General features: G+C 40.9%; 1 pseudogene; it reads right to left on the minus strand.

Moving 5' to 3' along the window:
• Positions 1 to 504: 504 nt before the first annotated feature.
• On the minus strand, positions 505 to 3,013 carry LOC132542403 (zinc finger protein 709-like; annotated as a pseudogene).
• Between the last annotated feature and the right edge of the window lie 22,397 nt (positions 3,014 to 25,410).

A 25,410-nucleotide genomic window follows, 5' to 3' on the forward strand; every position in this document is an offset into this window, starting at 1 on the left:
CTATGCTTTCATTGTATACATTCATAAGGTTTCTCTGCACTATGAGTTCTTTCTTTTTTTTATTTTTTTATTTAAGAAAGGATTAATTAACAAAACCATAGGGTAGGAGGGGTACAACTCCACACAATTCCCACCGCCCAATCTCCATATCCCACCCCCTCCCCCGATAGCTTTCCCATTCTCTATCCCTCTGGGAGCATGGACCCAGGGTCATTGAGGGTTGCAGAAGGTAGAAGATCTGGCTTCTGTAATTGCTTCCCCACTGAACATGGGCGTTGACTGGTCGGTCCATACTCCCAGTCTGCCTCTCTCTTTCCCTAGTAGGGTGGGTCTCTGGGGAAGCTGAGCTCCAGGACATATTGGTGGGGTCTTCAATCCAGGGAAGTCTGGCCGGCATCCTGATGACACCTGGAACCTGGTGACTGAAAAGAGAGTTAACATACAAAGCCAAACAAATTGTTGAACAATCATGGACCCAAAGCTTGGAAAAGTGGAGAGGAAGTATTAGGGAGGTACTCACTGCAAACTCTAGTGTACTTCTGCTTTCTTACTTTGGTGCCATACTCCAAACTCAGTCAATTTCTGCTTTGCATTTCTACTTCTTTTTTTTTTTTTTACATGCATAACATTCCCCAGATTCCCATTTAACAATACAACCCCCGCTATTTCATTCATCATTTTTCATGGACCTGTATTCTCCCACCCACCCACCCACCCACCCCAGAGTGTTTTACTTTGGTGTAATACTCCAATTCCATTTCAGGTTCGACTTGTGTTTTCTTTTCTAAACTATGAGTTCTTTCATGTGAGGGAAGACTCCTAGAACAACTGAATGCTTTACTACATTGTTTACATTCATAGGGTTTCTCTCCCCTGTGAGTTCTTTCATGTGTTCGAAGACTACTGGAACAACTGAATGTTTTACTACATTGTTTACATTCATAGGGTTTCTCTCCACTGTGAATTCTTTCAAGTGTTCGAAGACTACTGGAACAACTGTTTTACTACATTGTTTACATTCATAGGGTTTCTCTCCACTGTGAGTTCTTTCATATGTTCGAAGACTACTGGAAAAACTGAATGTTTTACAACATTGTTTACATTCATAGGGTTTCTCTCCACTATGAGTTCTTTCATGTGTCTGAAGACTACTGGAACAACTGAATGTTTTACTACATTGTTTACATTCATAGGGTTTCTCTCCACTGTTACTTCTTTCATGGGCCTGAAGATGACTGGGACAACTGAATGTTTTACTACACTGTTTACATCCATAGGTTTTCTTTCCACTGTGAATTCTTTCATATTTTTGAAGATGAATAGAATCAGTGAGTAATTTGTTGTATACTTCACATTCTTGAGATTTTCTACCATTCTGACTTTTTTGTCCTCAGAGACTTTCACTGCTGTATTACTGTAAAATAATGAACAATTGGGGGAGTCGGGCGGTAGCGCAGTGGGTTAAGCGCAGGTGGCGCAAAGCACAAGGACCGGCGTAAGGATCTGGGTTCCAGCCCCTGGCTCCCCACCTGCAGGGGAGTCGCTTCACAGGCGGTGAAGCAGGTCTGCAGGTGTCTATCTTTCTCTCCCCCCTCTGTCTTCCCCTCCTCTCTCCATTTCTCTCTGTTCTATCCAATAACAACCACATCAATAACAACAACAATAATAACTACAACAACAATTAAAAAAGACAACAAGGGCAACAAAAGGGAAAATAAATAAATTAATTAAATTAAAAAAACTTTAAAAAATAATAATGGACAATTAATTAATGACATTTCAATAAATATAACTGATTGTATTATCAGGATGCAGAACATAATTTTACATAATAACATCAGATAGTAACAACAGATTTTATTAGAACATATACCAAAAAAATTACAAATATTCAAAACTAGAAAAAGATCTCCAGGGAGTTGGCGGTACCACAGTGGGTTTAGCACGTGCAGTGCAAAGAGCAACAACCAGTTAGGATCCCAGTTCAAGTCCCTGGCTCTACACCTGTAGGGGAGTCACTTCACAGGTATTTAAGCTGATCAGAAGGTGTTTCTCTTCCTCCCTATCTCCCCCTTTTATCTCTATGTCTCTATCCAATAACAAATAATCTTTTTTTAATCTCATAGTAAAAGTAAAGTTAAAAAATTGGTTAAAAGGGGCTGAATTGAGTGTCAGGAGGTAGCACAGCAGTCTAAACACACATGGTGTGAAAGGTAAAGAGTGGTTGAAGAATTCCAGTTTGATCCCCTGGCTTCCCACCTGCAGGGGAGTCACTTCACAGGTGGTAAAGCAGGTGTTTAGGTGTCTATCTTTCTCTCCCCTTCTCTCCAATTTTCTCTCCTATCCAAAATCAATGACAGCAACAACAACAAAACAAGGGCAACAAAAGGGAATATTTCAAAAAAATACTAATAAAAGAGGGGGTTGGGCAGTGGTGTACCTGAGCACACATGCTACAATGAGCAAGGACCTGGTTTGAGCCCCCAGTCCCCACCTGCAGGGGGAAAGCTTTGCAAGTGCTGAAGAAGGACTGTAGGTCCCCTTTCTCTCTCCCTATCTCTCCCTTCATTTAGATTTCTGGCTGTCTTTATCCAATAAATAATATAAAAACTGGTAAAAACTACATACTTTCATTTAAGTATATTATGCCACAACTAATGATATCTTTACAGGCATTTTGTATATAATAATTGAACCACTATTTGTTAACAGCCAGTTATGGAATTGTGTTGAAATTTTCCACTGAAAATATTGATCTTTTCTAGAAGGACTACATCTACGTATCATAAAAATGTAGATATTCATACATTATAGATACTCTTATTGTTTCCAAGTGTACTATTTTATAAATACTAAGCACCTTTGCCCCCTTTTTAAGACTTCCATTTCCTTGTTACATGTGAGAAAGATTTTCCTATGATGTGAAGAATAGACAGATAATGTAGAACATCATTATGGTCCTTTTGTTGCCAGTGAGTCAGATAGGAACTTCAGTCATGTACGTCACATGCATTGTATTTGATTAACTTGTCCAACTATTCTATAACCTAGTCATGAAGTATCTTTGATGAGATTATATAAAATTAATCTATTTGTGGCAGTGATTATAAATTCTATTTTTATTATAAATATCATTTTCTTAAAAAATCTATTAAAAGAGCTGCTATGCAATTATTAAGTCCGTAGAGAGCACACAATTAAGAACGCATAAGTAGGGAGTCAAGTGGTAGCATAGCAGGTTAAGCGTAGGTTCGAGAAAGAACAAGGACAAGTCTTAAGGATCTGGGTTTGAGCCCCCGACCTAATACGTGGAAATTATGCAGGCAACAGAACTAGGTAAATAACACAGACAAAATATTTGAAGACACAATAGCTTTCTGGGTGGTACATCACATTTTATTGTAAGTTTAACTCTCAACTTTGTTGACTCCTGTGCAAGTAATGCTGCTCTTTGGTGGAAAGTTCTTGTATTTTTCCTAAAATTACAAAATATATAAAGGATTAGAACTTATACAAACAGTGGTCAGGGAGGTGGAATAGTGTGTAAGGCACTAAACTCTCAATCATGAGGTCCCAAGTTCAATCCATGGCAGCACATGTACCAGAGTTAGGGCTGATTGTTTTTTTTCCTCCTATCTTTTGCATGAATAAATAAATAAATAATTAAAAAGAAAGAAATTATACAAATAGATTGAATTTATTTTTATTCATTTATTTCTACCAGAGCACTGCTCAGCTCTGGTTTATGATGTTGTAGGGGATTGAACCTGGGACTTGACAGAGTCTCAGGCCTGAGAGTCTGTATAACCATGATGCTACCTACCCCCACCCTGAAAACTTTTTAAAGAATTTATTTTCGGGGGAGTCGTGTGGTTGCATAGCCAGTTAAGCACACATGGCGCAAAGCATAAGGATCCTGGTTTGAGTTCCCGGCTTCCAACCTGCAGGGTAGTCGCTTCACAAGCGATGAAACGGTCTGCAGGTGTATATCTTTGTCTACCCCACTCTGTCTTCCCATTCTCTCTCAATTTATGTCTTATCTGACAATAACAACATCAATAACAACAATAAAACAAGGGCAACAAAAGGGAATGAATAAATAAATAAATATTTCTTAATTCAGGAGAAAGATAGTCAGAGAGAAAGAATCAGACATCAATCTAGTACGTGTGTAGCCAAAGACTAACCTCAAGACCTCATGGTCGAGAATCCAGTATTTTATCCACTGCGCCATCTGCCGGACCACAAGAATGAATTTGTGATCCATTATGAGTCACAGTCAAACTCTGCTCACATAACACTGTCTCCATTTCTACATTGGTGAACAAAAAGTGACTTGCCATCTAGTTCAAAAATTAAGGCGATTAGAGTTACCTATGGAAAGAAAGTTCCTCACGTTTTCATACATCACATCTCTGTAGAGTTTCTTCTCTGAAGGATTCAATAGTGCCCACTCCTCTGGAGTGAATATCATGGCTACATCTTCATAGGTCACTGAGCCCTAAAATATGTGCAATGTGTTCATGTAAGAAAATGTGAGTGGCAGCAGGTTAGCATATTAACTACTCAGTCTCTTTCTCATAAATAAAATCTTTTAAAAAAAATGAAACATCTCTAGCCACACATAGCTCTTTATAAAATCAACATTATTATGGAAACATGGAAATTATATTTAGAGTCATCATACCACATTAGGCATCTCTGCAGTGTCAGTGTCCAATAAAGGGTTAAAAATGCAAGAATGTTATACAAATAAAATAAGTATTATCAGGTTCAGGGCAATGGTGCACCTGGTTAAGTGTACATTTCACCATGACACAGGACCTAGGTTTGAGACCTGCTTCCCTTCTGAATGGGGCCACTTCATGAGCAGTGAGACAGGCCTGCAGGTGTCTCCTATCAAATAAAATGGAAATAAAAATGGGCTTTCTGCAGCAGTGGATTCAAACTTCTCACAATGAGCTCAAGAAATAACCCTGGTGGAAGAAAAAAGATTGGAGGACAAGAATTGTTCCACAGTAAGCTACATCCTCCTCAATTTCTCTCTCTATCACAGGAAGTAAAATATAATTTATAAATACAAAAAGATTCTATGAGAAGGAGGGAGCCATTGTGGAAAGTCTGGCAGTGAAAGGTCTTATGTTCCTTAAGATGCACATGGATGTTACAACAGTAACCATAAAAACCTATAGAAGTCATTCTCATTACAGTACATAATATCTGATTTGGAAATGTCTTCAGAAACCTGAGCTCAACATTAAAGATAAATAAATGGAGAATTGAACCACTGAGAATACATGAAAATGAATATTTTTGGCATAATGACAAGACCAAAGATAATATCACCAAGACAAAGAGATGAAGTAAAAAAAAAATAAGGAAACATATTTACATGTTCTACATCAAAGCGCTAATGAGCAATATATGTACTCACACAACTCAGTAGAGTAACATAAACAACCACAGTAAATGCACAGAAAGACATTTATAATCTCTTTAACCAAGAAGATGTTTAGTCACAGTGCAATTAAAAATCGCTCACAATCCCTGAGTGTCAGATACCTGTATGTTCTAACAATAAAGTTTCATTTTTTAAAAAAAGAGTAATTCTGGTTTATTACCCTTTTGTAGAGTCACTGAATCTTATACTATCTTAGAGGTTGTGAAAAGCACACATGGAAACTAAGCAGAATTGTGTTAGGTCTGTGATATCCCAGGAGAGACATCTTCTCAGTAGGAATACTGAATTAATGTCATTACCTTTATCTGCAAAAATTAAGACATTTACAACGGTTCTATGCCACTACTCAACATAAGAATTGTTGACCCTAGGAGTCGGGAGGTAGCACACGGGTTAAATGCACGTGGTGCAAAGCGCAAGGACCTCAGTAAAAATCCCAGTTTGAGCCCCCTGCTCCCCAAATGCAGAGGAGTCGCTTCACAGGCGGTGAAGCAGGTCTACAGGTGTCTATCGTCTATCTTTTTCTCCCCCTCTGTCTTCCACTCCTCTCTCCATTTCTGTCTGTCCTATCCAACAACTACATCAACAACAACAATAACTACAACAATAAAAACAACAAAGGGAAACAAAAAGGAAATAAATACAGAGTAAAATAATGATAATAATAAAAAAGAATTGTTTATCCCACGTGAATGCGGGATAGTCGGGTTGTAGTCAGCAGGTTAAAGCGCATGTGGTGCACAGCTCAATGTCTGGAGTAACAATGCCAGTTTGAGCCCCCGGCTTCCCAGCTGCAGGGGAGTCACCTCACAGGTTTGCAGGTGTCAGTCTTTCTCTCCCCTGTCTTCTCCTTCTCTCTCCATTTCTGTCTGTCCTGTCCAACAATAAGAACATCAACATCAATTAACAACAACAATAAAAACTACAACAATAAAATAAGAAGGCCAACAAAAGGGAATAAATATTTAAAAAAACTATTTGAAAAGAATGTTGGGTAGAGAGAAAAAGAATGTGGGAGTCAGGCGGTAGTGCAGCAGGTAAAGTGCATGTGGAGAAAAGCACAAGGATCGGAATAAGGATCCCAGTTTGAGCCCCTGGCTCCTCACCTGCAGGAAAGTTGCTTCACAAGTAGTGAAGTAGGTCTACAGGTGTCTCTCTCTCCCCGTCTTGCCCTCCTCTCTCCATTTCTCTCTGTCCTATCTAACAATGATGACATCAATAAGAACAATAATAATTAAAAAAGGCCAGGGGGTCAAGTGGTGGCACACTTCAATAAGTGTTCACTTTATAGTGTTCAAAGAACCAGTTCAAGCCCCTTGGTCCCAACTACAGGAGGAAAGCTTCATGAAATGTGAAGCAGGGCTGCAGGTTTCTATCTATGTCTCTCCCTTTCTTTTTTTTTAATTTAATTTAATTTTTTAAAATATTTATTTTATTTATTTATTCCCTTTTGTTGCCCTTGTTGTTTTAGTTCTTATTTGTTGTTTTTGTTGCCTTGTTGTTGTAGTTATTATTGTTGTTTTCGTTTTTGGATAGGACAGAGAGAAATGGAGAGAGGAGGGGAAGACAGAGAGGAGCAGAGAAAGATAGACACCTGCAGACCTGCTTCACCACCTGTGAAGCGACTCCCCTGCAGGGGGGGTGCCGGGGTTCGAACCGGGATCCTTATGCTGGTCCTTGTGCTTTGCGCCACCTGCGCTTAACCCGCTGTGCTACAGCCCGACTCCCTGGCTCTCCCTTTCTATCTCCCCTGCCCCATCCATTTCTCTTCGTCTCAATCCTTTATTAAATAAACAAATATTGTTTTAAAAATCTACTTTAAAAAAGAGAGAAAATTCCTTTTAGCTCCTTCCAAGATGGGCTCACTGTTCTTAATAGCTGTGTAGTATTCAATTGTGTATATATACCACAGCTTTCTCAGCCAATCATCTGTTGTTGGGCCCCTAGGTTGCTTCCAGGTTTTTCGCTATTATGAATTGTGCTGCTATGAACATAGGTGTACACATATCTTTTTAGTTGGGTCTTATGGTGTCTTTGGGATATCCCTAGGAGAGGAATTACTAGGTCATACGTAAGGTTCACGTCTACCCTTGTGAGAGTTCTCCAGACAGATTTCCACAGAGACTGGACCAATTTACATTCCCACCAGCAGTGTAGAAGGGTTCCTCTGTCCCCACAGCCTCTCCAGCACTTGTTGCTGCTGTCCTTTTTGATGTATGCCATTCTCACGGAGGTGAGGTGCTATCTCAATGCTGTCTTTATTTGCATTTCTTTGACAATCAGTGACATGGACCAACTTTTCATGTGTTTGTTAGCCATTTGGATTTCTTCTGTTGTGAATATTCTGTTCCTATCCTCTGCCCATTTTTGGATGGGGAAAGTTATCAGAGATAGATGGGATAGGGAGTTCTAGTGTGGGAATTGTATGGAGCTGAACCCCTCTTATCCTATGGTTTTTTTTTTCAGTGTTTCCTTTTCATAACTAATAAATAAAATTAAAAAGAGACAGAAAATGAAGATTCTGAATATTAGGAAGTAAGTATTCTAATGAACCTCATTTATGCCAGATTCCATTATTCTTGGTGGAATGATTTTATTTATTTTCTCTAGATTGAAGATTAGATAAAAAAAGGGAAGACTCCACAGTAATACCCATGAAGTTCCCTTTTTCATGTCTATCTGTGTTGTCAGGGCTTGAAACTCAGTATTTGGGTATGACAAAGTAGCACTTTACAACACGAGTTATGTCTTGGTATTCAAAAATTATTTCACAGGTGCTTTCTGGTGGCATACCAAGTGGAGACCACAAATAATCACCTGTGAGAAGTCAGATGGGTTCAAGAATCATCTCTCCAACAGCTGTAGAGGGAAGTGTCACAATTGTACGTGCTTCACAGCACCCTCCATTTCTTATAACTATTCATGTCTGTATATATGTAACATGACACTAAAGAATGGTGACACTGAGTCCCAGTAATAATACTAATTGGAAAATTAGTTTTAAGAGTAAATGGCTGTGGAGATAGCATAGTGTTTATGCAAAATATTTCCATATTTGAGGCTTTCAATCCCCAGTATCAACATAAGCCAGAGTTGAGCAGTACTCTGATCCGTCTCTATCTCTCTCATTGAAATAAACAACAAAAAATAAACTAGGTGAGTCCTGCTTCCCCACAACTCTGCCCCACTAGGAAAAGCTTGAGACAGGCTGGGAGTATGGATTGACCTGTCAGTGCCCATGTTAATTGGGAAGCAATTACAGAAGCCAGACCTTCCACAATCAGGACCCCATAATGATCCTGTGTCCATAGTTCCAGAGGATAAATAATAGGAAAGCTATCAGGGGAGGGGATGGGATATGGCATTCTGCTGATGGGAATTGTATGGAATTGTGACTCTGTTCTCCTATGGTTTTGTCAGTGTTTCCATTTTATAAATAAATAAATAAATAATTTAAAAAAAAGAGTAAGTGAAAAGACAAATACAAGGGTGGGGGAGGTAAAAAAATTTCTGCCTGTGGCTCTCAGGTTCCAGGTTCTACTCCTTCTTCTAGCATTTGCCCAGGTTCTACTCCCTGACCCAACGTTAGCCAGAGATGAGCAGTGCCTTGGCAGAAAGAGAGAGGCAGAAACAGTAAATTAAACATATATCAGTTAAAATACAACTTATTCAGGAGGAAAAAGATATAGAATCTGATGTGGGGCAAGTCAACTTACCCAAGAATCTGCCATCTGTTCCTCTTTCCCTGAATGTCTTTCAGGCCAGAAAATGGAAGACCAAACACAGCAATAGCTTCAGACTCTGTTTAAATCTAGCAGCACAGCCTCTTCACTGGACAGTATGGGCCCTAGATGGAAGATACTGTAGTGAATAAAAGGTACAATACCCTAGCTGTGCAATGTGAACAGAAGAGGTTATGGAAACACTTAGCGAGTTATCCTGCCTATTAAAACCACTACAAAGCCCACAAATTCTACTGACACCTCTCTGATTCTTTCATACTGTACCCGAACAACAACCCTCACACCAGAGGAGTAAGGGAACCAGCTACAGACAGGAGATCACTAAAGATAATTTATCTACTTCACAAGCGGTGAAGCAGGTCTGTAGGTGTCTTGTCTTTCTCTCCCTCTGTTTTCCCATCCTCTCTCCATTTCTCTCTGTCCTATTCAACAAACACATCAATAATAACTACAACAAAAATACAACATGAGCAACATAAGGGAATAAAAATATTTTTTAATGGTAACTTCATTATCAAGATAGCTAGAATCATCCAGAGGAGGGGGGGTTTTCCACAAGCAAACGGTTTTCATTTTATTTTATTTATTTATTTATTTATTTTTACAAAGTTGGAGCTCAATCTGAGTGGCTGAATACCTGACCAACCTCTGTCTCTGCTGGGGGCTGTGAGATTAATGTCCTTTGGTCTTGCTTAGGTTAAAATTAACCTAATCTATTAATCTATATTTCTTTCTCCATTCTTCTTCTTCTAGCGTTTGCCCTTCTTCCGTAGCCAGTCAACAATGTCAGGTTGAGCCTGATGTAAAGTTTGAGACCTCCATTATAACTATTGAGTATAATGATAGTAATATAGAGTAATAGGTACTTGCTTCTTGTGATTGTGTGTTTTTGCTTTGTTTAGGAAGGGGGGGGTTGTGTAGCCAATCTGGAATAGTTTAATCTAAAAATTGATTGTTAGGGTTTTATTAATCTGGATTTTTTTGCAGGTTTTCTTCCTTGTATTTTTTTTATTGACTTTATAGAATTCAGGACCTCATGGTTGAGAATCCAATGCTTGCTCCACTGCACCACCTCCCAGACCACTGTTTTTTTCCCTTTGTTTGTTTTACTTTTGTCTGTTTTTCCTTCTCTCTAGGTTGACCAAAATTAGTTACTTTGCTTTTTCTGTTGATTGGTGATTGGGTATACTTTCTATTGTGGGAGGAGTTTGCTTTTCTTTCCTTTTCTCTTTCATTCCTCCTTTCTGATTGGAAAAATCCTTTTCCTTTTGCTGCTGTTTTTTCTGTAATCACTTATGCATGTTTGTGTATTATCCTGTGAAAGAAGTTAGACTCAAAGTGGATTCTCTCTTTTCTATTTTATAGGTGATTACTGTAATTGTTTATTTTTGCCTTGTCTGTATGGTTTGGATTTGTTTTTGTTCTTGTTTTGGTTTTGGAGTGGAGGTGTTGCTTGGCTAACTGGTTTGAGTGGAACTGCATTAATCTTTGCTTCCGTGGATAGTATTGTATTTTCTGAGGCTTGTGAGTTCATCTGTGAAAGGACTTTGATTTGGTGTGCCTTGTACTCACAAAACACAACAACTGAATGACAACAAACAAGATAGAAAAATATAAACCCCGCCATGTTAAAAACATGGTCAAATCTACAATTAAAGCAGCTACTGAATGAATTATGCATATCCCTTTGAATCAGTGTTGTTCTATCATTTGGGTCTATGCCTAGTAGTGGTATTGCTGGATAATATGTATTTGTTTTTCCATTTGTATTTGTGTAAGGATTCACCATAATGGCTGACAGAACTTTCAGTATTTTGAAATATATTTTTAATATTTATTTATTTATTTTCCCTTTTGTTCCCATTTTTTAATGTTGTTGTAGTTGTTGTTATTGATTTTGTCATTGTTAGATAGGACTGAGAGACATGGAGAGAGGAGGGGAAGACAAAGGAGAGAGAAAGACAGACACCTGCAGACCTGCTACACCAACAGTGAATTGACTCTGTTGCACGTGGGGAGCTGGGAGCTGGAACAGGGGTGCTTAAGCTGGTCCTTGTGTTTTGCGCCACATACACTTAACCCCGTGCACTACTGTATCACTGCCTCCCCTCTTTTTTTTTAGTAGAGCACTGTCCAGCTCTGGCTTGTGGTGGGAGGGTTGAACCTGGGGCTTTGGAGCCTCCAGCATGAGAGTCTCTGCATAACCATTATGCTATCTACCCTCTACCCTATCCTTTTAGTATTTTAAGTATGATTTCAACTTTTGAGTATGCTTCTCAATACTGGGGGAATAATCTTGCAGAGAAATGCGTGACAAGAATGGCAATAGAGGGGTTTTAGCTCCATACGTTTTAGCATCAGTTGTTACAAATATGAGACACTAAGTGGTGCACGTAGAGTTAGGAATGTAGACAAAGGGAAGTCTAGTAGTAGCCAGGGGAGAGCTTGAGAAGCCCAGATAAAGGAGCCAGGAGAGCTTAGGAGGCCCATCCAGGATTGAAGAAGACTCAAAACGACTCTCATGCCTGAGGTTCCAAAGTCCAGGTTCAACCCTCCACACCACCATAAGCACAACCATTAGCCACAGCTGAACAGTGCTCAGGTTAAAAAGGAAAGAATAAAAATGGACCAAAAAGCAGCAAAACCAAAAGCCTCCTGCAAATTGATGAAATCACCACTAAGGTGCAGGCTTGACCCATCGATGAGCTGAGTTCCAAGGATGTAAGCCAGGCCCAAAGGCTTCTGGAACATTTTCAGGTTTTATTTTAGTCTCTCCCTCACTCCCTCTCCCTTTTCCACTATCTTCATATATATATATATATATATATATATATATATATATATATATATATATATATATATATATATTTCCAGAGACAGAGAGAAACAGACAGTTACAGATCTGCTTCACTGCTTGCAAAACTTTTCCACTGCAGGTGGGGACAGGGGGCTCAAACTTGGGTTCTTGTGCACTGTAACATGTGCACCACACCCAGCACCACAAATGTTCATTTGCACACACCACCTTCCTCCAACTCCCAAGATATGTATCAGTAACTTCCCTCTTTTTCTTATTGAAATATTTTTCAGTTTTATTGGTGTCTTAATATTGATTTATAAAATTATGAGATAACAAGTGTAGAATTTCACATTGTTCCCTGAGTCCTGTGTCTCAATCTCTCCACTGGAATCACCAGCAGTTCTCACAAGGTTGAGGATATGGTTAATTATTATTCCTAAACTAACTGTCTATATTTGTCCTTTTTTTGCCCCTCATGGTCCAATTTTATTTTCTGTTCCACATGAATAATATATATTTTTTTATTCATGAAGAAGATAGGAGAAAGAACCAGACATCACTCTGGTACATGTGCTCCCAGGAATTGAACTCAGGATCTCACACTTGAGAGTCCAATGCTTTATCCACCATAACAACCTCATGGACCACTCTTTTTTCTTTTTCTTTCCCCTCCTGAGCACTGCTTTGCTCTGGTTTATCATTTGGCCAGGGATTGAACCTGGGACCTCTGGTGCCTCAGGTGGGAAGGTCTTTTCCATAACCATTATTGCCAGGAGCCATTTCTCTGCTTTATAGATGATAAGCTTTGAGACAACGGAACCCCTCAAGACAAGTGTTAATTCCCCCCTGGGCAGGCCATTTCCCCTTAGGTAAAGCATTTATCAGTAATCAAGTGAGTCAACACAAGTGAGTCAACACACAGTTTGGTTCCTGCCATTTGTTGCAAGGAATATTCCCCCTTTGAAGTTTGCTCCCCCTTCCCCTCCTCCAGAATTCCCTCTCCTTCCCCAAAGCCTTATAATGCCTGTGTTCTCAATAAAATTTACAGCTTGATCAGAAACTTGACTTGCTGTCATTCTTCGTGTCTCATGTTCCTCCATTTCAGGTTTCATTGGGTTCCTAGCCCCTGTTCACCACCCTGCTGGTCGGGGCATTCTGGCGCCCGGAACGTGGTTGAAGAAGCCTTCTGGACCTAGAAACTCTGCTGATCGAGAGGGTAGGCCTACCCGAATTCACTGAGTCACCGCGGCCCGAGGGGGGTAACGCAAAGACTCGCAGAGATCGCTACGGAAATACCCGACCGTGAGTCGCATCTGGAGGAGAGTGTCACAGCGGCTGAGGTAAGCAAAACCATGGGACATGAATTCAGCAAACTATTTATTCATTAAAGGACTCAAGGAGTCACTCAAGACACGAAGAAATAGGGTTAAAAAGAAAGAATTAAAGAAGTTTTTAGATTATATTGGAAATATTTGCCCCTGGTTCCCCCAGGAAGGCACTATATATGAGAAACGTTGGAGAAATGTTGATTGTCTTAATGATCACTTGATCACTATCAGTCTTTTGGTCCTGAACGTGTACCTGTTTCTGCCTTTTGTTACTGGAATTTAATTAATGATATCTTAAAAATCTATAATAATCACCCTGATATTAAAAACCTTATTACAGAGGGTGAAAAGGTCCTCCGGCAACTTTCTCGTCCGCCGTCTAGGACAAAGACCCCATCCCCATGCCCTTCTGTGATTATTGATCTTGATCCCCCAGTACCCAGTCAAAATAAAAGCCTCCCAGCACCTGATGAAAGTAAAAGCCCTATTCCCCTCCCTACAGGTCCCACTGCACTTACTAAAGTTCCCTCCATTGACTCTCCTATTGCTAATTCACATGAGAATGAAACCCAGCATTCTTTCCCCCACCTCTATCCAGTTTTACAAAACCTCCCACAAAACCCCCCCTCTCCTGAAGCACTTCCCGCGGAGGATGAGGCTTTGCTAGTAAAAGAGGCTGCCAGATACTACAATCCTGATTGGTGTCCTCCTCCCTTTAATTCCCCTCCCTATATCCATGCCCCTGCTCTCCAGCCTGACCCTCTCCTTGACAACCCCTCCGTCAGGAGGGCACGCTCAGGGGCCCTTACAGGAATATCCACCCTCTGCAAGGTCCTTGCTGACCGGAGAGAGCAGCTTCAATTAATGAAAGAAATAGCTGCAGTCACAGAAGAGCTTACATTTTTAGCCTCACCAAAAAACCCTAAGCCCAAAAAACCTAAACCCAATCCCTAAAACTAAAGTTAAAACTAAACCATCCAAATCAAAACCAGTTTTGGCTTTCCCTGTTACTCGGAGCCAGGCTCAAACTGGCTAACCCTAACCCCTATGCTCTTCCTTGTCCAGACTGCCTCCCTACACCACCGCCCCTCCGTTTTGTGCTCTGGTCCTTGACTTTGCCAATAATACTGATTAAACCACCAAGGCTAAAACTCAACTAGCACGAAAAACAGCTTCCCTTAGAAAATTAGTAGGAAAAAAAAATGAGAACATTTACAATTAGTTAAAGAACTGTGGGCTCTTGATTTGGCATTATCTTAAAACTAGTCAGCCAAAAAAGATCCAGCTTTTTCCCCTCTACTCTGAGAAAGCTTAAAACCAGTTCTGAGTGAGATCTTATGGCTAACAAGCTATTCCTTAGAGAAAGAATAAAATCAATCAAACAAGATGTTCTCTTTAACTTAAAAGCTATTAATCAGAGAACCAGTACACACTTTTGATAGAAATTTAATGATTTGTTTCTTTAAAACTGTAAAATGTACCTTAGCCCAGAAAAAGAATTCCAAAGATTTTTCTCTGAGCGGCGGCGGTAAACTAAGCCCGCCTGTTCTGCCCGAACAGCCAATCACGGCACAGAGCCCCTGCTACACAGATTGGCAGACTGCAGTCAGTCACTCCCTAGCCACTAATGCCCCTCCTGGGTAGACAGTCTGTGAGTTAAGAATCCAAAAACCAAAGCGGTTTTTCAAAGGGAAAATTTTTCTGTTCACCAAGAATGTCTGTTTTAAGTCTGTGCTAACCTTGTTTTCATTAATGTGCGTTAACCCCTAAGTAACTAAAGTTTGTTTTAAGTTTTAAATAAGATTTAGTTAAGCTAAATGTGGTTTTAAAGATCCCGACTCATAGAGTTGGCACACCTTTACCAGAGTAAAATATAGGACAGTTTCGTCCTTCTGATAGCTAATATCAGCATCAATTCATTAATTAAAAGATTTTCTGAGATATCTAGGCATGGTAAAATGCCTCTGTAGTCTCTCTCACTCTTGTGAAAATTGTAGATATTACCAGCACCTCAATACCAACTGCCAATGTTTGTTAATTTAATTCCATGCTTGAACTGACTTTCTAATAACCCAGTCAGTGTAGAGCAGTGGCCTTGCCAGGAAAAAAAAAGGGTTAAACATATTGCTGGCCTGATAAAAAAATTTTCATTCAACAAAATTATTTAGTGTAAAATGGTCATCTAAAAGAAATGTTAACAGTAAAAATTTATTTTAACATTTCAGCTATGAGGTTTATCTTAGCTTTTTAAGTTACCTATCCAAATCAAAGTGAAAGATCAATTAAGTTGTGTACCCACCCTTGTTCATAGCTGCCCTAAGGGTGTGATAGCTTTGTGATAAACAAAGATCTTAACAAACAAAGTTTAACATTTTACTTAAAATTGTTTAAGTGATTTCAAAAAAAAAAAAAGCTTTTAAAATACTTTCTCAACTAAACAGGCAAAACTGGCTTGGGTTAGTAAAAGATAACACAATGGTTATGTTAATTATTTACATGCCAGAGGCTTTTGCGCTGGTTTTCCTCTTTATATCTTTCTGCTTTTAAAAATTATCTGGTTTGTTTTAAGACACTGCCAGAGGTTTATTCTTGATAAATTAAGGTAATAAATGGTGTTTTTGGTCTGATAGAAGATTTGTTTTGGCAAATCCTGATTTAACAAAATTAATATTTTGAACATTTAAACTATGAGGTTTTATTTTAGCCTTTTAAGTTGCCATATTAGAGTTCTAAGGAACAAAATCTATTAAGAGTTTTATATCTATGCTTACTCATGATAGCCTTGTGATGAGTAAAGATCTTAGTAAACTAAAGGCATAATAGTGTGCTTAAACTGTCTAATCAGTTTAAAATAATGCTAAAATGGTACACATTTTATCATGTCAACACATTAGGTATTTACTTTCTATAACATATTGGTTTATTTTAATAAAGAGCCTTCTAAAATCATTAAAAAATCCTCAAGCCAATTCTAACCATTAGATCATCAATTAACTTGGTACAAGTTCTCTCCCTAAGTAAATATTATAGGTACATCTGCACATGAAGAACTGACTGCTCATATGATAAGATTTAAAACTAAACATTTTTAATTTTTTATTTATGGGTGTGTGATGACTCCTAAAGTCACTCATATCCTAAAATTTTTCTCATTTTTTTTACAAGCCTCTTAAAAATTTTAATGCTTGACCTGCCATAGTGAGAGCACTTTACTGGCTCCTGCATTATTTAATTAAGATCTTGCTATTCAGACTTTTAAGATTAATCTCCATTGATAAAAGCCAATGCTCTCTGACAGATTGATGTAATTCACCTGCCCATGTTTAGTAAACAAAAAAACTTTTTTCTCAGTTGATATTTTTTCTAAATTTATGTGGGCTACAGCTCAAACAATAAAAACTAAAACCGTTAAGCTTAATTAATTAAAAAAAAAAGAAGGGAACTGCACCCCCCAGTATTCAGTTGGCTAAAGTGTCAATGAATTAACATACTAAATCTTTTTAATATTTACAAAAATTTGAATTGTCCATTTATTGTATCTCATTGACAAAGCCACCCACTTTTCCAGTCATAGAGACATATTCTTTTTCTCTTTTTTCAACACTGGATGTCCATGTTTGTTTTCCTTTTATTATGGTGGATGACATTGCTCTTGCAAAATCCACAGAGTCCCTGTTGGCAAGTCCTTACCACAAAGGACACCATGGCAGTATATAGTCCAGCTAACCTCACCAGCTTATCCAAGTCTTCTCTTTCTGCTGACCTACCACTGCTGACTTCATCTTTGCATGCTTATTGACTGCTCACTTTTCTCAAAATATTCCTCCATGTTCAAGGAACCTCACCTTGACTTCTAATGTGTATGCACCTCCTCTGTGTTTTGGTACAACACCATCCTATATTTTCATGTCAATTCTTCTCTACCTGGTCCTTGCCTCCTAGTTTTGCTTGTTCCACAGCTGACCCTCTATGAAGAAGAAAAATTTCATCAGTTGGCACTGACCAGAATACCAGACGTGCTGTGTTTCTTCCCCTGGACATCACATCCACTGACTGCTTCCCTTAGACTTGCTGGTGGCACGCTAGGACACTCTATATATTCTCCCATGAATTTTTTGACAGATTACAACAGGTTATAGACTCCACCACAAATAGTCTTGAGTCACTACAGAGCCCCTTATGAGACCCTTATTAGTCTTTTGTTAATGGTTACCTTAGGACCCTTTATTTTTAATAAGATTACTGATTTTATAAAATGGCAGATTGACTCCTTGGCATTAAAACCTTTGCAAATACATTATCACAGACTTGATTTGGCTGACAGAGGCCTGGCTGAACCTGAGGATGACAGACCCCCCTTTTCGGATGGCATAAAACTCAGAATTATGCATCAAGACATCCAACCGTGGCAGGGCAAGGACACCAGTAAGGGGTGCAAGGCAAAGCACTGCAGGGGGAGGACCCTATTGTCCGCCTCTGAGTCCCCCATGAAGCAAACCTGATTTGCATGGAGGTTGGGGTCAGCAACAAAAATTGTTTCCCTAGAAACTGTGGCTCTGCCTCCCCTCCCCAAAAAGACACCAAGAGCCTTATAAGATGCGGGAAGGTTGGTTTTGCACCCACCCCGCAGGAGGAATCAGGTCAACACTTCCCTCCTCTGGTTACGCCCACCAAACCTGCTGTTAGGGTCTCTGCTCCTCACCCACATTTCCTGCCTCAATTTTAAATTATAACAAAGGGAGGATATGCCAGGAGCCATTTCTCTGCTTTATAGATGATAAGCTTTGAGACAACGGAACCCCTCAAGACAAATGTTAATTCCCCCCTGGGCAGGCCATTTCCCCTTAGGTAAACCATTTATCAGTAATCAAGTGAGTCAACACAAGTGAGTCAACACACAGTTTGGTTCCTGCCATTTGTTGCAAGGAACATTCTGCTTTGAAGTTTGCTCCCCCTTCCCCTCCTCCAGCATTCCCTCTCCTTCCCCAAAGCCTTATAATGCCTGCATTCTCAATAAAATTTACAGCTTGATCAGAAACTTGACTTGCTGTCATTCTTCGTGTCTCATGTTCCTTCATTTCAGGTTTCATTGGGTTCCTAGCCCCTGTTCACCGCCCTGCTGGTCGGGGCACATTATGCTATCACCCCAGCCCTTCTCTTCCTCTCCAAGCCACACCTACACCTATGACCTTATCCAAATGCTCTTCCTTTCTTGCTTTTCTCTCTGTGGGTCCTGATGGAGTTGGATTCCAGAGTCCTCTGGTTATCTGCCCTCTATCATGGACCTCTATGAGAATGGGCCAAAGTTCTTTTTGGGATGCAGAAGCTGGGATCAATAACTTCTCTCTCTCTCTCTTAAATATTTATTTATTCTCCTTTGTTGCCCTTGCTGTTTTATTGTTGTAGTTATTATTGATATTGTTGTTGTTGGATAGGACAGAGAGGAATGGAGAGAGGAGGGGAAGACAGAGAGGGGGAGAGAAAGAGACACCTGCAGACCTGCTTCACCGCTAGGGAAGCGACTCCCCTGCAGGTGGGGAGTCGGGGGCTCAAACCAGGATCTTTATGCCAATCCTTCTCTTGCATCACCTGTGCTTAACCTGCTGCACTACCATTGGACTCCCTCTCTTTTTTTAATGGTTAGGTGCTACGATAAAAAACAGTGTGGTCAAAGATGTCTTGAGCAGTGCAAAAGACTTCTAAGTTCTCATCAAAAACAGGATGTGGGGCCAGGCTGCAGCACACCTGGTTAAGCACTCAAATTACAGTGCTCAAGGATCCGGGTTCAAGTCCCTCCTCCCCACCTGCTGGGTTAATTGTGAATCTGGGCTTCAGGTTTCTCTTTGTCTCTCTTCCTCTCTATCTCCTCCTCTCCCAATTTCTATACATACCAAAAAATAAGTAAAAATATTTTAAAAAACAGAATGCTAATATGAGCCCTAGTCAGGTCGATGGGGTTTACAGTTAGTGGTATTTATATACTTTCCCAAATTTGAGAGCTACTCTCTGCTCTAATCCAGCTTTCTAGTTCTATTCTCAACTCTGACACCATCGTCCCTGACTATGTTTTTAGTCCGCCTGCATGTTAGCTGTCTGGCTTTTCAGGTAAAAATTACTCAAGTCATGGGCCCCTCAGAACATACCTAAAATAGACTCCCTAGCTTCTTCCCACATGAAGACCCCTAATTTCATCTGGTCTATTTCTACTTCTTGTATCCTGTTTATTAAACAATTTGTCCTGCTTTATACCTTAGCACCTTTCAGTCACAATGTTGCTATGCAGATGCTACCATGATGCTCTCCCGACTACCCTGGGCAGACGACCTCACCAATGTGTCCCAAAGTCTCAGCTCCCCAGAGCCCTGCCCCACTTGGGAAAGACAGAAACAGGCTGGGGGTGTGGATCCACCTGCCAACACCTATGTCCAGTAGAGAAGCAATTACAGGAGACATATCTTCCACCTTCTGCACTCCATAAAGATCTTTGGTCCATACTCTCAAAGGGATAAAGAATAGGGAAGCTTCCAGCAAAGAACTCTGGTGGTAGGAACTGTGTTTGCACATTACAGTGCACAAAGACCTGGGCTTAAGCCCCCAGTCCCCACCTGCAAGGAGAAAGCTTCAGGAGTGGTGAAGCAGGGCTGCTGGTGACTCTCTGTCTCTCTCCCTCGCTATCTCCCCCTTCTCTCTCGATCTCTGGCTGTTTCTATCCAATAAATAAATAAAAACAATAAAAAAATTTGAAGGAACGTAGAAATAACCACTGTGGTTTTGCTCCATACTGCCCACTAGAGCTTCTCTGTAAGCATTGTAATTACAGGCACTGAACACATACAGGGTGTCTGTCACCCAGTTTGTCAATCAGGCACATCATTTCCACCTCCAGCAGAGATGCAGACTGTTTCCTTCTCTATATATTGATTAAAAACCGTGAAATACTTGGTAACTCGAGAACCACTCTACAGAAATGCCCCAGAATGTATGTCTGCTTGCTAATACTGTATGAAAATTTCTTTGCTTCAAACTCCTGTGTTTCACTCTTCAGTTCTTTGCTGACTGTCCAAAGAACCTAAGAAACTGGGGCTCTTCAATTGTTCTATCCCGTGACAGGGCCCGGGCTGGCCAGAAGCTGGCTGCACACGTTGCAAGGCAGACATTTTACTCAGTGAACCAACTCCAGATCTGGCTACAACATTCCTTTTTGAATTTTTTAATATTTATTTATTTATTTATTCACTTTTTGTTGGACTTCTTGATTGTTTTTATTATTGTTGTTATTGATGTCGTAGATGTTGGATAGGATAGAGAGAAATGGACAGGATGGGAAGACAGACAGGAGGAAAGATAGACACCTGTAGACCTGCTTCACTGCTTGGGAAGCTACCCCCCTGCAGGTGAGGAGCCGGGGACTCCAACCATTATCCTTACGGAGGTCCTTGGGCTTTGTGCCACCTGCACTTAACCCACTGCGCTACAGCCCAACTCCAACAATCCTTTTATTTTTCTACATTTTTCTTTTTGTTTTTTGGTCTTGTTTAGATGATGCAAAACCTTACTCTGTGTTAAAAAATGTTTTCATTGGGGCTGGGTGGTGGGGCTTTAGTGCAGTGCACATACTACCATGCAAAAGGAACCAGGTTCAAGCCCCTGCTCCCCAAATGCAGGAGGGAAAACTTCATGAGTGATGAACCAAGACTGAAGGTTTTTATCTCTCTCTCCCCATTAGTTTTTTATTTATTTGTTAAGAGTTTACTTATTATTTATGTTCCCTTTTGTTGCCCTTATTTTCCATTTTTGTTATAGGTAATGTCATTATTGTTAGAGAGGACAGAGAGAAATGGAGAGAGGAAGAGAAGACAGAGAGGGGGAAAGAAAGACAGACACCTGCAGACATGTTTCACCACAAGTGAAGCACCTCCACTGCAGGTTAGGAGTCATGAACTCAACCTGGGATCCTAATGCTGTCCTTGCACTTTGCACCACCTGCGCTGATCCTGCTGTACTACCACCCGATTCAATTCCTCTAGCATTATTTAAAAATACTCTTTTTTCAACCCACAAAGACCCTGGATCCATACTCCCAGAGAGATAGAGAATGGGAAGGCTATCAGGGGCAAGGATGGGATGTGGAGATCAGGATATGGGAATTGTGTGGAATCATACCCCTCTTATTCTATAGTATTGTTAATGTCTTCTTTGTTAAATAAATTTTAAAAATACTCTCTTTTATCTTTATTAGTGGACACAGACAGGGAGAAATTGAAGGTAGAGGAGCTAGAGAGTGAGAGAGACAGAGATAGCTTCAGCTCTGCTTTACCCCTTATGAAGCTTTACCCCTGCAGAGGCTTGAACCTAGAGCCTTGTACACTGTTGACGGGATAGCCTAAGGGTGCTTCTTCCTGAGCAAGTGCTCTCTGGGTTGGAGAGAACTCAACTGGAGCCAACCTAGGCTGCTGCTTGGGAGAGGGACCAGGAACTTGGCTAGCATTGCAGGAGAGAGACTCTGGGACTCTTGGAGCTGGATGGCATTCCAATGTGTTTAATCTGAAAAGAAGATTCTTTTATATATCCCAAGAAGGAATTGTTAGGTTGTGACTAGGAGAGTGGGCGGAACAAAAAGAGTGCAAACCAATGGGGATTAAATGGTTGAAAACAGGGTGTGACTAGGACAGAGGTCGGAGAAAAAGAGTGCGAACCAGTGGGATTAAACCAATGCCATGCAGGTAGGGCAGGTCTCAGGTAAAACAGTGATTATGTAAATAGACCACAGCATTAAGCATTAACGGGGGAGCTGGCGTACTGCCCAACATACTGTAATCTGTATACTTTATTAGGCATGCCACTACCTGGTCCCCCTCTCTTCTGCCCTCTCAATTTCTCTGTCGTATTAAATGAAATAGAAAAAAATGGAAAAAATGGCCAGCAGGAGCAGTGGATTCACAGTGCTGGAACTGAGCCCCAGCCATAACCTTGGTGACAATAAAATACACACTCCTGGTGGCCCAACGCACAAGGACTGGCTTAAGGATCCGGGCTCAAGCCCTCAGCTCCTCACCTATGGGGCAGTGCTTCACAAGCAGTGATGCAGGTCTAGATGTGTCTCTTTCTCTCCTCCTCTCTCCATCCTATAGAACAACGATGACAACAATAATAAGGGGAATCAAAAGAGAATAAATACATATAAAAATCTTTTTAAAAAATTAGACCTTAAAAATACACACTCTCAAAGGATAAAGAATATGGAAGCTTCCAGTGGAGGGTACTCTGGTGGACATAGAACTCTGGTGGTGGGAATCAACGATCTTGTTCATCATTATTAAACCACTAATTTAAAATAATGAGTAAATAAGTAAATGAATGACAAAACAAAAAATCACTTAATCAAGGGAGTGTTGATATGCAAAACTGTTGTATGCAGAGGGTAGGTAGCACAGGGGCAGGCAGTGGCACACCTGGTTAAATACCACAATGTGCAAGGACCCTGGTTCAAGTCACTGGTCCCCACCTGCAGAGGGAAGCTTCACTAGTGGTGAAGTTGGGCTGCAGATGTCTCTCTGTTTCTTTCCCTCTACTCTCAATTTCTCTCTGTCTCTAATAATAAATAAATAAAATTAGAAAAAGAAAAAAGAAGGGTAGGTAGCATAATGGTTCTGCAGAGTTTCTGTGGCTCCAGAGCCCAGGTTAGTGTCAGCACCCCTTAGTCTCCAGCCACACTGTGTCCTCACCGCTTTCCAACCATTCAACCTGCCCCGGTTGAGTACCTGGATCAGCTGTGATAGACCACAGCTAATTAAAGTCTCACCTGTGTTTTCCATTTATCGCTCCTTTTTATTTTTTCAATCCACCCCATTTTTTTGTTATTGTTCTTGTGTTATGCCCAGAGATCAGATACCATTCTCACAGAGTGGAGGCCAGAATCACATGTAAAAGCAAAGATTCTTTACTGAAGGAAGCTTAAGCCTGGGCTACATGCATTTCCCAATAGTGGCATGTGAGCCCCAAAGACAGGCAGATTAGTTTTATTCACATCAGTGCTGGGAAATTGTGCCGATGCAGTCACATCTGCCATGTTGTCCCCATGTTGTCAGGCTACTGGTAGTTCCCGCCAGAGTTGGGACATTCTCGGAGTGCCTGTTCAGCCATGTTGTGCCCTCAGGGCATTGTCTATATCCCCGTGATATTTGGAGTGCTTTGGTTACTCCTCCCCCCTCCCATTCTCATGAGAGTTATTATCCTATCCTGGAGTGCTATGGTTACTCCTCCATTCCCATTCTCGCGAAAGCTACTCCTATAATAGCCCTTCTTCTTCCGCACCTTGCTCTCTTGCCAGTGCTTCACTCCGGTGTTCAGACGCAGGAAGGGTTACTGCGTGAGGCAGCCATTTTCGCTACCTCCACGTGGCCCAACCTGCCTCTCTAGCACCCAACTCTGAGGTGCCAGCGCAAATAAAGATTTGTGTTTCCTCTTCAAAAGAAAAATAAAAGGGATAAGATAGTTCCCGCTTCCCTACACCTTAGAGTCTTTGTTAAAAGATAAGTTATTTTTCCCCATGAATATATAATAATAAATGAATAGGAAAGATACATCCCCCAATACTCAGTTGGCTGAGGCACCAAACCTCTTTTTCTATAAAGCATTCAAATCAGATGCCCTGCTAACCACAAGAAGCAGATTGCTTGTGTTTCTTCCACAGGAATCCCTGAAAAAAACCATCTGGACCCCTGCACACCCTGACTTCACCCACTAGATGGCACGACTACAGTGGCACACCCCCCCCGAAACCCTAGATGTCATCTGACGCGATCTGAAGAACCTGATTCACAGACTCCAAGGAAAGAACTTTTTTACTGTCTGTCTGCCTTTCCTGCTTCTGCTTTGCCTGCCACGTTTTGGCGGTTCCAGCCCACAATCTACAGAAAAGCAGAATTGCAGAGGCTGACCTTCCTCATGCAACATTTCATCCCCTGCCATTTCTCCCCTAGTTGCCTACTTTGGACTGAGACTTTTATCGGACTTGCTGGTATACCCTTTGGACACTTTAGACAATTTTACAGCAGCTTCCTTCCCTTCACGTTGCTGGTTTTTCATAGACTGACCCTGAGTAGTTCATAGACTTTACACAGTTGCCCTGGGCATTAGATAAAAGGAAAGGGGGAGATACTGGGAAATTGTGCCGATGCAGTCACATCTGCCATGTTGTCCCCATGTTGTCAGGCTACTGGTAGTTCCCACCAGAGTTGGGACATTCTCAGAGTGCCTGTTCAGCCATGTTGTGCCCTCAGGGCATTGTCTATATCCCCGTGATATTTGGAGTGCTTTGGTTACTCCTCCCCCCTCCCATTCTCATGAGAGTTATTATCCTATCCTGGAGTGCTATGGTTACTCCTCCCCCTTCCCATTCTCGCAAAAGCTACTCCTATAAAAGCCCTTCTTCTTCCACACCTTGCTCTCTTGCCAGCGCTTCACTCCGGTGTTCAGACGCAGGAAAGGTTACTGCGTGAGTCGGCCATTTTCGCTACCTCCACGTGGTCCAACCTGCCTCTAGCACCCAACTCTGAGGTGCCAGCGCAAATAAAGATTTGTGTTTCCTCTTCGCTCCGGACCCCCTCTCTCTCTTCTCTGCGGCCCGTGCACAACAACACATCATGAGAAGGGGACTTGGGGTGGAGGTCATCTAAAGTTCAGACTTGCTTATCAAGGGGTTTTTTGACCACAGTCCTTGACTACAGTCCAGCAGTCTTCTCTGTTAAGCAAATTTTGGGTTTTGGGGTTGTAATGACCTTCGTTTACAGAACTACTGCTGGACTGTAAGTAAGAACATTGAGACTGGTTTCTCGAGGATAAGGTGCAGCTGCTCTGCAGCTGTAACTTGTTGGGTTATAGTATGGAGGAACTTCAAGGACAATCTAAAGTAACAGTGGCCCTCACATTTGTTGTCATAATTATGGTTGTTCTAATTGCTCTCGTTGTATAGGACAGAGAGAAATGGAGAGAAGGAAAGGAAAGAAAGAAAGACACCAGCTTCACTACCTGTGAAGCAACCCCCTGCAGGTGGGGAGCCCGGGACACGAACCTTGA

The sequence above is a fragment of the Erinaceus europaeus genome, chromosome 13 (genome assembly GCF_950295315.1).
Source record: "Erinaceus europaeus chromosome 13, mEriEur2.1, whole genome shotgun sequence".
NCBI classification, from domain to species: domain Eukaryota; kingdom Metazoa; phylum Chordata; class Mammalia; order Eulipotyphla; family Erinaceidae; genus Erinaceus; species Erinaceus europaeus.